The sequence below is a fragment of the Ornithorhynchus anatinus genome, chromosome 2 (assembly GCF_004115215.2).
Source record: "Ornithorhynchus anatinus isolate Pmale09 chromosome 2, mOrnAna1.pri.v4, whole genome shotgun sequence".
NCBI classification, from domain to species: domain Eukaryota; kingdom Metazoa; phylum Chordata; class Mammalia; order Monotremata; family Ornithorhynchidae; genus Ornithorhynchus; species Ornithorhynchus anatinus.
In genome coordinates, this window is record NC_041729.1 from 87,778,230 (window position 1) to 87,791,376 (window position 13,147).

Below are 13,147 nucleotides of genomic sequence, written 5' to 3' on the forward strand. Positions count from 1 at the left end.
GTCAGGATTAGAATCCAGGTCTTCTGACTCCTATGTCCGCACTCTTTCCACTAGGCCACGCTGCTCCCCGTCAATTGGCAGATGATGTGAAAAATAGTACCTTTCGCTGGCAAACGTCAATACCTGAAATTTCAGAGGAAGGCCCTTTACAATAGATCTCCTACACTCTGTATAATGGGGGAAAGTCCTTCCTGACTCATGAAGCATGAGACCGGGTTATCCTTATCTTATTTTTCTCAACTGTAAAGATTAGGCATTATTTATTTGCTTCTGTGACTTAGCATGGCAGTCTATTTATCTGACGTTGGAAGCCATTATTTTAGTTTGCTTCAGATTTTAAGAAACATATCTGAAGAGAAGCAGCGTGGCTCAGTGGAAAGAGCACGGGCTTGGGAGTCCGTGGTCATGGGTTCGAATCCCAGCTCTGCCACTTGTCAGCTGTGTGACTGTGGGCAAGTCACTTTACTTCTCTGGGCCTCAGTTCCCTCATCTGTAAAATGGGGATGAAGACTGTGAGCCTCATGGGACAACCTGATTACCCTGTATCTACCCCAGCGCTCTGCACATAGTAAGCGCTTAACAAATACCAACATTATTATATCTATCTCCTCTCCTGCCCCAGCACCCCCTCACACTCCCTCCCCCACCCCCCACCAACATATTCCTCTCAAATTTTGATTTTGGTATAGGAAAATGGAATTATCACCTCTCCTGGGAGATCTGGCAACACCACTGATTGATTTGGCAATTCGGATGCTGATGCAATTGCCTCGAAAGTCTGAAAGTCCCAAAACAGAATGGATGAAAGTCTAACAAAAGGTGATGAGCTGGATCAGTATCACTGTCTAAATCTATGTTACATTGTAAATGGAATGTACAGACTTAATGCCACAGAATAGTCTTTTTTGAAAAGATGAAATTCTATTTTAACGTTCATAGGCTTTTCAGCTTGTGATCGGTCCTTTCTAGAAGGTGAAATGACTAACAACTAATGCTTTTCATTCATCATTTACTGTTAACCATCATCACCAGAAAGGTATAAGATATTTGGCACTGGAAGAAATTCAGAATGTTTGGTGGTGATTTTTTGTCTTGTTCAGAAAGGGACATACTCCCACGGGTTAGTCTCGGAATAACTTTTCTGTGAGTAAATTACATCTATTACAGCTGCAGTAGAAAGGAATGTATTTCCCAGAGTAAACTCCACAGTCCTGAGTGTTCAGTTCTGAATTGAGTATCAGTGACCCGTCTTTACCCACCTGAATTCTGCAGGGACAGCTGGGGAGTGGGAAAATACTGGAAATGGACAAAATATGTGGAATTGTGGGCACGGAACATGTCTGCTAACGCTATAGTATTGTACTCTCCCAAGCGCTTTAGTGCAGTACTTGGCACATACTAAGTGCTCAATAAATAACACTGAATTATCAATCAATTGATGTCTATAAGGATGAGTTGGATGGCTCAGAGGAAAGCCAACTCTCATTGACAATAAAAAGAGCCACAGACAGATGACCAAAAGGAGGCCTACCCCAAAACAGATTCTCCATGCCCTGAAAATCTGTGTGAATGTGTGTGTCTGTGTCTGTGCATGCATGCTACGGACCATCAACATAGCATTCAAAAGCAAGCCTTCTCTTAGAAATAGATACAGTCCTAATCACAGCCACAGCATTAGATCCACCAAAGTCAAGAAACCTGAACAAATGACTTCTACTATTAGCAAGGCTTCTTTTAAAGCTTTATTGGAGTTACAGATCTGAGCTTCTTTAGCATTTCATTTAGATTGAGAGACCAAACAGTTTTAAGGGAAGCATTAGAATGCCATTTCTCATTAGACTTCACAACACCCTGTAATTCTGACCCACAAGATGCCGTGATCAGATAGGTAGGGTAGCTTGGTTTTGATCCAAATAACGTTAGGTGGGTGGCCCGCAAGCTCAAGGGTCCCACCTGAAGGAAAGTTACCAATGACTTAATGTCCGCCTAAAGGGCACACTTAGTGGTATCCCACAGGGGCAATTTCTCATCAATATTTGCACCGATGACCACAGACACTGTCTTCTTCAAATCTGCTAACACTTTGGTGGACAGAATAGAATTGAAATTGACCTTGGGAAACTAAAAAAATTGGTCTTACACCAACAGGATGAAATTCACTAAGGACCAATGCAATGCACCCAATAACAAAAACTCAGCAACACAAAGACAGGCGAGGCTTAAATACAGCAAAAATAACTGGGGGGTTCTAATGAACCACAAGGTGAAGATGACTCAGAAATGTACTTGTCAGTCTTTAAAAAGTTAACAGGGTACTGGAATGGGAGACATGCATGAACTGAGAGATAATTGTTACTCTAAAACTTGCACTGATCAGGTTGTTATTAAAGCCGTGGGGTTCAGTTTTGGTTATCAAGTATTAACAAAAGATGTGGAATAATTGGAGAGGGTCCAGAGAAGAGCAACAAAATTGATTGGGAAATGAGGCCTCTGGGGTGAAGATAAAGGAACGGAGGCGGTTTCCTTTGGAGAAGTGTAGTCTGAGAGGTGACAGCTGTTTTGCTGCCTATTGTGAGTTTTTTAGGAGAATGCTGGCCAATTATTTTCAGGGGGCTAAAAAAGAGGAAATAGGTTTGAACCAAGACAAGAGAGTAGTAGGTGGAAGGAAGAAGTTTTTAAATTACCAGAATGATAAAACACAACAATAAGCTCTCAAAGGGTGTCTTCTTCCCTGAAGATTTTTAAAAAAGAGAACAGCAACCATATGTTCTGGAGAGTTTAGTTCACTGCCTAGAGGCAGGTGGCTGGACCAAATGACCTTCCAATATCCTTTTCAATTTTATGACTCTATGATGTGATAGCAATCAGTTTCAAAGCAACCCCTTAGATCTGGTTCCTGGCCAATGGATTACTTGGCCTAGTGGAAAGAGAACAGGCCCAAGAGTCAGAGGACCAGAGTTCTAAGCCCAGTTCACCCACTTTCCGGCTGCATGACTTTGGACAAGTCACTAAACTCTGTTTCAGTTTCCACATTTGTAAAATGGGGACTAAATTCCTGGTCTCCCTACACCTTAGACAGTGAGCCCCACACTGAACAGGGATTGTGTCCCACTTGATTACCTTGTATCTACCCCAGTGCTTAGTGGAACATAGCAAAATATTTAATAAATACCACAATTACTATCATCATCATAGGTCATGAGTAGGGCTCAAATAGGAAGAAAAAACCAACTGTTACAAAGAAGCCTGGGTCCTGCAGGACCTAGTAATATTGAGTTCATTCTGCTTGTAATTCATTCATTCATTCAATCGTATGTATTGAGCCACTACTGTGTGAAGAACATTGTACTAAGTGCTCAGGAGAGTACAACACAACAATGGTCTGTCCGTCTCCCCCGATTAGACTGTAAGCCCGTCAAACGGCAGGGACTGTCTCTATCTGTTGCCGACTTGTTCATCCCAAGCGCTTAGTACAGTGCTCTGCACATAGTAAGCGCTCAATAAATACTATTGAATGAATGAATGAATGAATAAACAGACACATTCCTTGCCCACAATGAGCTTATTGCTGGGGGTTGGCGGTGGCTGTCCGCAAAGTGTTCTTGTTAGACTCTCGGAAATACATGAACCTCAGGAAAGATTTTTCAAGAGAAGAGGCCAGGGGCTTGTTGACTGGGAAATGAGGGACAAGGTTAAGAGGCAGAGAGAAAGTGAGTGCACAGGGAAAATATAATGGCGGTAGCAATATGAAAGACCTCCCTGCAGGGGCATAGAATCTTGTCTTTGAAGGAGGGGTAAAGTTTTACAGAGTAGCAAAGGAGGAAGAGCAGAACGCGCAGCCCTCTTTGGAAAGTAGCAGTTGGAGGAACAGAACTGGCCTGCTGCCTCTGACTAAACACCCTTTGTTTCTGTGAGACGATGTGGTGCCAGATCCAGTGGCTAGAGATCAGGTTAAAGAGTGAAACGTCCAGCTTGACCAGTCATGGTTTTTTTTTTATTAGTACTTGTTAGGTGCTTACTATATGCCACACACTGTACTAAGTGCTGGGGTAGATACAAGCTATTCAGGTTAGTCACAGTCCATGTCCCACATGGGGCTCTTCATCCCCGTTTTACAGATGAGGTAACTGAGCACAGAGAAGTGAAGTGACTTGTCCGAGCTGATACAGCAGACAAGTGGCGAATTAGAATCCAGGTCTTTCTGATTCCCAGGCCCCTGCTCTGTACACTAGGCCACTCTCCTTCTCGTGGTTGACTGACTGGAGGCTGGGCGAGTGGAGGGGGGTGGTAAAAGGGTAAAGGACCCAAAGTACAGGCAGTTATTTCTGACCTGAGAAACCGTTTATCCTGTGAGGTTCATCTAAAGGAGCTGTTAAAGGTTCTCCCCACAATTGCTATCTAGAGCTTGTCTGCAGCACCACATCCTCTCTAGTGTGCTGGCTGGAGAGGCACAGCTCTGTCAACAAAAAACTAGCTTAGATTGGGGCTGAATTCCCCCAGGAAATACAACTCCCTTCTTCCTGGGAGGGGGAGGGGCCATCCACCCCATCAGTATTTCTTAAAGGCACAAGCCCTTTCAAACGACAAGGACATTTGGAGCTAAATCATCTAATCTGGGTTTTCACTTTCTTTGACCCAGAAAGAGAGCCAACAGTTATGATCATCCACAGTTACGAAACATCTGCTCAGGAACAAGATATGTGGACAAATCTTTAGGTGAAGCAATCACTGCAATTATTGGAAATTATTTAATCAGCCAATCAATGATATTTATTGAGTGCTTCCTGTGTGTAAAGCAGTGTACTATGCACTCGAGATAGGACAATACAGCAGAGTCAGTAGACATGTTCCCTTTGCACAACGAGATAAATGAAATGAATATAGGTGGTAAAGTGTCCATTTCTTAGGCATCCAAATGATTTCTAGGTATGGAACTCTGGTGCTCATTAATGACTCCAAAGCTGAATGATATTTCAAGAAATGTTGTCCTACCTGATGTTCTTCTGGAACGTCCTGAAATCCATGAATGTTGCAGGCAACTTCGTCAAGATTTTAGTACCCCAAAGCTTAGTACAGTACCTGCCATACAGTAAGTGCTTTACAAATACCATTAAAAAAATGATTTTCAAAACATTTGAACTTAGCTCAATTAAATTTGAGATACCAGTTTCTCAAAATTCATTATCCCGGATTCAACAGCGGCAGAAACATTCAATAGATATTCCAGTCCTGAATGGGTCATTTGCAGTAATTGGGAATGTGTGATCTTTCCAAGTTTGAAACTAATAGAGGTATGTGTGCTCCATCAATATCATGTCAATGAGGCTCACAATTCTGTGTGAAAGTTAGGCACTAAGTTCTAGTATTTCTAATTAAAACATGAAGCAATTGGGCATTAGAGTAAATTGTCAAAGACCATTTAGTAAATTAGAAGTAGAGAGTGAGCATCTACTGATTTGAAGATTTTGCACATTGTTCTTCATATCTCCCCAATCAAAAGTTTCCAATGAGCTACCCATATTCCTCACTACATTAAGCAGAAATGCCTGACCACTGACTACTTATCTATTCTCTTCTACCACTATACCCCTGTTCACAACCTTCATACCACTTAAACTCGCCGCACTCTTGTAACTCTCTTCCTGGAATCCCCCTTCACATCTGCCAGACCACAGATCTCTCTACTGTCAAAGCCTCTTTGAATTAATTATAACATCTATTTAAGTGCTCCCTATGTGCTCAGAGAGGGAGTACATTCAACGTTATTAGATTTGACACAGTCCTTGTCCAACACAGAGCTCACCCTCTACTAGATCCCCATTTTATAGGATTAGAAAATTGAGGCTCAGAGAGTTTAAGTGACTTGCCCAAAGTCACACAGCGGGCCAATGACAGAGCTGGGACTAGAAATAAGAAGACTGGCTTCCTGGCTCCCAGTCCTGTCCTCTTTTTACTAGACCATGCTATTTTCATGATTACCAAATCACATCTCCTCCAGGAAGCCTTCCCTGATTAATTTCTCCACTTTCACTCTAGCACTATGCTTATATACTTGCAACCACCTGTAGGCCTTTTATACATAATCCTGTTACTTAAGCAATGGCCTAAATGTCCACTTTCATTCCTCCATCTATCTGAAAATTATTTTAATGTTTGCCTCCCCAGCCAGATGTAAGCCTTCAGGAGCAGAAATAATTTCTACCAACTCCACTGTACTTTCCCATATGCAATCAATGAATACTACTGGGTGATCATTAATCCAGAGTTCTATAATCCCCTAGAGGTCATTTCAATTAGGTTCTACAAGTTTGGGAGGATAAGAGTTAGCCTACCTAGTAAAATACCCTTTGGATATCTAATAAACACCTGGGCCATTTTTTTTTCCTCATTCTGTCAAACAACATTATTTCCTGAGCACTTACTTTGTGCCTGGACTAAGCACTTGGGAAAGTTCAATAGAGTGAGTAAACATGATCTCGACCTTAAAGGAAATTACGATCTAATGGGGAAAACAGACACTAAAATACATTGCAGATAGGAAGAGCAGAGTCATGAAATTTCCATTATTTCAATCACTCAAGAAATCAATCAAGTGTACTTATTGAGCACTTTATCTTTTCAGTCTTGTACTAAGTACCTGGGAGACTGCATATGAGATATACTATCAGTCAAGCAATCAATGGTATTTATTGAGCTCTTAATGTGTGCAGAACATTGTACCAAGCATTTAGGAGAGTACAGTACAAACTACAGGGTTGTTAGACACGTTTGCTGCCCATGACAAGTAGACAGGACCACTGTCCTCAAGGTGCTTACAATCTAGAGGGAAAGGCATATACTAAAATACATTTCAGGTAAGGAGAAGCAATTGATAGGTAAATAAGAACAGGATGCATCCTCCCCTGATGTGCCAACTACACCAGCCCTGGCCCAGGTGCTGAAATTTGTCAACGGTTGCTGGGTTTTTGACCGGCACACTTTGATTTTTAGCATTGCCCATGCTTAAGTATTGTAAATCTGCCTTTGAGTGACATTGGCTAGGATCCCAGACCATCAGAGGCCATATTTGGTGCTTTCCAGTTTTCTACTATGGGGTCTACTAAATACACGTCTAATACTGCACAAACAGGCCTCTGTGGATTGATCATTTGCCCCAAGGGATAAATCATTAGTGAAACTGACCTGCTTGGAAGTTTGGGGTGGGGAAAGGTTCCAGTCAGGGTGCAATCAAGGATCAAGGTTGATGCAGGACTTTAGCCTTGCTACACCAGTCCCTGGCCACTTCCTAGGGGAAGCCACAAGGCTTAGTGGATACAGCATGGGCCTGGGAGTCAGAAGGACTCCCAGGATTATAACCCCAGCTCTGCCACTTGTCTGCTGTATGTCCTTGGGCAAGTCACTCCACTTCTCTGGACTTCAGTTCCCTCTTCTGTAAAATGTGGATTAAGACTGTGAGCCCCAGGTGGGATAGTGACATGTCCAACCTTATTAGCTTCCATTTACCCCAGCACTTAGAACGGTGTTCAACACTTAGTAAGCGCTTAACGAATACCATCATCATCACCATCATCGTTTTTCTCTGTCAGCCAGGCACTATCTCACAGGTGGTAGCTGCCAGGATCTCAGGTAAATCTACTGCAGTGGATGAGAGGAGATGGTATAGAAACAACACTATCCACAGTTATTTAGGTCTTAAATTTCTACCCCCAGAATGAGCTTTTTAATCACTGGTTTCAATCAATCAATCAATCAGTCGTATTTAATAAGTGCTTACTGTGTGCAGAGCACTGTACTCAGCTCTTGAGAGAATAAGATATAACAGAGTTGGTAGATTTGGTTCCGGAAATTATAGTAGCAGTAGTCATTATATTTATAGCAGTAGCATTTATCTAGCACCCATTTGTTCATCCTACTAGGCACTTGGGAAATCCAGATTAAGGAATTTAATACTTCCCTGCCCACGGGGAGCCTACATTAACAAGGACACAAACATAAAAGTATTTACAACTAGAGTGGCCAAAGTAAATAACTGAGCAAACACGTAATTATGACGGCTAAGGAGGGTGAAAGTACAAAAGTGCAGAGTGACTGAAGGGATGATATGGCACAGGATGTTGGGAAAGCTTGTGGGGCAGAGGTGGGATTTTCGGAGGGCTTTGAATGTGGGGAGAGCTGTGGTCTCTCTGATGTGGAAAAGTAAGGAATTCCAAGTCAGGGGAGCAGTGTGAGTGAAGGGGTGGAGGTGGGAGAGTTGAGAGTGAGATATAGCTTGGAAGACACAAAGGCAGGAAATTGGGATTAGCAAGTGAAGTGAGCAAGTAGATAAAGATGGAGTCAGATAATGGAAAGCCTTGAAGCAAACTGTGGGGAGATTTGTTTAATTCAGAAGGACACAGGTGGGTTCTGAGGAGATGAGAGTTACGGCCCAAGTGATGATGGGGTTGTTCTGTCTTAACATCTCCAGAATTCTCCTCTTCCTCTCCATCCCAACTGCTACCACGCTGATCTAAGCATTTGCCATATTCCATCTCGACTACTGAATCAGGCTCCTTGTTGATCTACCTGCCCCCAGCCTCTCTCCTCTCCGGTCCATCCTTCGCTTTACTGCCCAGATCATTTTTCTTAAAAGAAAAAAAACTTTCTGCGACTGTCTCCCCACTCCCCCAAAACTTCTAATGGTTGCCCATCCATCTCTCCATCAAGTAGGAACTCCTCACCAATGCCTTAATTAAGGCAATTAATTCGCTCCCCCCAGCTCCTCTCCCACTACAATCCAGCCCGCACACTTGGCACTCTTCTAATACCAACATACCATTAACACCTTACCCACACCTTTTCCCCAGCAGTCTCCCCATCTTTAAAGGTTTACTAAAATCACATCTCAGAAAGCTTTCCGTGATGAATCTCTCATCTCTCCTTCTTGTTTCCCACTCCCTTCTTTTTCACCCATGCCCTTGGGTTCATACCCACTAAGCACTTAGTTACTTACTCCTTCCCTCCACCCAGTCACAGCACTTATGTGCATATGCTCAGCAGCTGTTGCCTCTGAGGGCAGCATCTGTACATTTCTAATCGTGTGGGGGCTGACTGAGGTGGGCTGGAGCCGAGGGTGTCCTTCACACAAGGCAGCAGTCGGTGTAGGTATATATAACTGTATATATCTTCATTACCCTATTTATTTTGTTAATGAGATGTACATCACCTTGATTCTATTTATTTGCTATTGTTTTAATGAGCTGTTCTTCCCCTTGATTCTATTTATTGTCATTGTTCTTGTCTGTCTCCCCGGATTAGACTGTAAACCCATTAAAGGGCAGGGACTATCTCTGTTACCAATTTGTACATTCCAAGCGCTTAGTACAGTGCTCTGCACATAGTAAGCGCTCAATAAATACTATTGAATGAATGAATATGCTTATACTCAGTTACTTCCCTTAATAATAATAATAATAATAATAATAACTGTGGTATTTGTTAAGCGCTTACTATGAGCCAAGGACTGTTTAAAGTGCTGGGGTAGATACAGGGTAAATCAGGTTGAACCATGTGGGGCTCAGTCTTAATTCCCATTTTACAGATGAGGTAACTGAGGCACAGAGAAGTTAAGTGGCTTACCCAAGGTTACACAGCAGACCAGTGGTGGGGCTGATATTAGAACCCACATCCTCTGACTTCCAAGCTTTGGCTCTTTCCACTAAGCCACGCTGCTTCTCTGATGTGTAATTGATCTTAGTGTCTGTTTCACCTCCTAGAATGTAAACTCCTCCAGAGCAGAGATCATGCCTGCTCCCTCTCTGCTCCCCCTCTGCCCTCTGCTCTCTCTCCATTCCCCCCTTCACCTCCCCTCAGCTAAGTCCCCTTTCCCTCTTCTCCTCCCCCTCTCCCTTCCCCTCCCCTCAGCACTGAGCTTATTTGTATGTATTTTTATTAACCTATTTATTTTGTTAATGAGGTGTACATCCTCTTGATTCTATTTATCGTGATTATGTTGTCTTGTTTTTGTCGGGCTGTCTCCCCGGATTAGACTGTGAGCCCGTCATTGGGCAGGGATTGTCTCTCTCTGTTGCCGAACTCTATATTCCAAGGGCTTAGTACAGTGCTCTGCAGATAGTAAGCGCTCAATAAATACTATTGAATAAATGAAGGAATGAATGTCTACTTACTCTATTGTATTCTCCCAAGTGCTGAGTATAGTGAGCCCTCAGTAAATATCATTGATTGATTGACTGACTGAACTATGTATAAGAAGCACTAATTCACAAAGTAATGAAATATACAAATCCTTAAGGATATTTCTCTTCCTTTTCACATGCAAATATATTTAAGGGAAGTACCCTATTGGATGAATAATGTGACCTACCTCTCACTAGAATAAAGCTGAAAAGTGTCAACTGACAGTATGGGATAAAACATTCCTGAAATTATCACTGTCAGTAAGATACCTAGAGTTCTGCCCTTCTGACCAAGCAAAGGCCTATGAAGAAAGGATCTTTCAAGGAAGTTAATTTCTAGACAGGAGAAGCAAATGGCTACAAATGTACACACGGAGTGGGGAAGTCCCAATGACAGAAAGACATAAAACCAAACACATTACATGACTGAGAGGTGCAGATCAAAATAAAATTCCTTCAATCCAAATGCAGAGCAGGGGTTCAGGAGTTGGGGACGAGGAGGTGGTGGGGACTGTGGCAGAGGGCAGATGTTCTGGCTGGGGGGGGGATAGGTGTTTGGTTGAGTGGTGGAGAGGAGGCATTCTTGAAGTAGAAGGACAAAGAGAGGGGCAAGATGGGGGTTGGTGGAGTGAGAGGAGGAGCTGACATTCCTTCTGGTGGGTCAGTAATGGGGGTGAATGATAGGGAGTAGGTGTTCTGGCCGGCAGAACAGAATGGGAGGGGTGAGTCAAGGAGTTGATTGATGCTTGATGGTGGAGTGAATGGTGGAACACGTGCTCTGGCTGGTGGGACAGGAGTTGTGGGGTGAGTGGTGGAGAGGAGGCTGACAGGGCAGGAGTGTGGGAGAGTGGTGGAGGGGAGGCATTCCAGTTGGCCGGACAATCCTGGGTCAGGTGGAGGGAGGTGTGTGTGGAGAACAGGGATTCCAGCTGGCAGCAGGGCAAGGGGGAGTAGTGGGCAGGTTGTATTCTGGCCAGGAGGATGGGCAGGGCTGGAGGTGTGAAGAGCTGGCTGGCAGGCTGGCCAAAAGGAGTGGTGGACCGAAGGCATTCCGGCTGGCAGGACAGTGTGGGGGTGAGTGGTGAACCTGAAGAATTCCAGCCGGCAGGACAGGGAGGGGTGCGAATGGTGGAGAGCAGGTGTTCCGGCTGGGAGGATAGGAGTCGGGGGGTGGTGAGTGGTGATTCTATTTAGTTGCCATTGTTTTTATGAGATGTTCTTCCCCTTGACTCTATTTATTGCCATTGTTCTTGTCTGTCTGTCTCCCCCGATTAGACTGTAAGCCCGTCAAAGGGCAGGGACTGTCTCTATCTGTTGCCGACTTGTTCATTTCAAGCGCTTAGTACAGTGCTCTGCACACAGTAAGCGCTCAATAAATACTATTGAATGAAAGAGGAGGCATTCCGGGGTTAGGGAGTCAGAAGGACATGGGTTCTAGTCTTAGCTCCACCACTCATCTGCTATGTCACCTTGGGCAAAAAGTGGCATGGACCAATGAATAGAGCAGGGGTCTGGGAGTCAGAAGATCATGGGTTCTAATTCTGGCTCTGCCACTTGTCTGCTGTGTGACCTTAGGCAAGTCACTTCACTTCTCTGTGCCTCAATTACCTGATCTGTAAAATGGGGATTGAGACTGTGAGCACCATGTGGGACAGGGTGCCCCATGTGGGACAGGGTCTATGTCCAACCTGATTATCTTGTATCTACCCCAGTGCTCAGTACAGCACCTGGCACATAGTAAGTACTTAACAAATACCATAATTATTATTATTAAAGTCACTTAACTTCTCTGTGCCTCAGTTACCTCATCTGTTAAATGGGGATTAAGACTGTGAGCCCCATGAAGGACACACACTGTGTCCAATTTGATTATCTTGTATTATCCTAGCACTTAAAACAGTGCCTGACATATAGTAAGCCCTTAACAAATTCCATAAAAAAAAAGAAAGGATTGGAGTAGGTATTCTATCTGGTGGGGCAGGGAGGTGAGAAAGGGGAGTAGGGGGAGTGGCAGAGAGAGGGGGAGGCTGCTGAGGCAGGACCCTACCACCACCATCCCCAAAAGGCCAAGAGGAGAAGCAGCGGGGCTCAGTGGAAAGAGCATGGGCTTTGGAGTCAGAGATCATGGGTTCGAATCCCGGCTCGGCCACTTGTCAGCTTTGTGACTTTGGGCAAGTCACTTCACTTCTCGGTGCCTCAGTTACCTCATCTGTAAAATGGGGATTAAGACGGTGAGCCCCACGTGGGACAACCTGATTCCCCTCTGTCTCCCCCAGCGCTTAGAACGGTACTCGGCACATAGTAAGCGCTTAACAAATACCCACATTATTATTATTATTATTATAGCCACTGCTATGAGGCAAAATCATAAGTAGTAAAACATATTCATTCAATCATTTATTGAACGCTTACTATGAGCAGGGCACTGTACTGAGCACTTGGGAAAGTACAATACAACAATAAATAGACACATTACCTGCCCACAGTGAGTTTACAGTCTACAGGATGTGGGTGGGCAGCCAAGTGACAAAAAGCCTATTACAACTGACTCATGAGCTACTTTCAAGCCACCCTGGCCATGTTTGCATGTGTACCCATAATCACTTAAATAGAAAATGTTAAATTTACAGAGCAACTAGCACTGTCTTATTCAGAAAAAACAATCTTCGTAATACAGGGGAAATATAACTTGTTATTTGTTGCAGTATAACTGTGGTATTTGTTAAGCTGTTACTGTGTGCCAGGCACTGCATTAAGCACGGGGGTGCATACAAGCAAATCAAGTTGGACACAGTCCCTGTCCTACATGGAGCTCACAGTTTCAATCCCCACTTTACAGATAAGGAAACTGAGGTACAGAGAAAAGAAGTGACTTGCCCAAGGTCACACAGCGGACATGTGGCAGAGCCAGAATTGGAACCAATGACCTTCTGACTCCCAGGCCCGTGCTCTATCCACTACGTCATGCTGCTAAA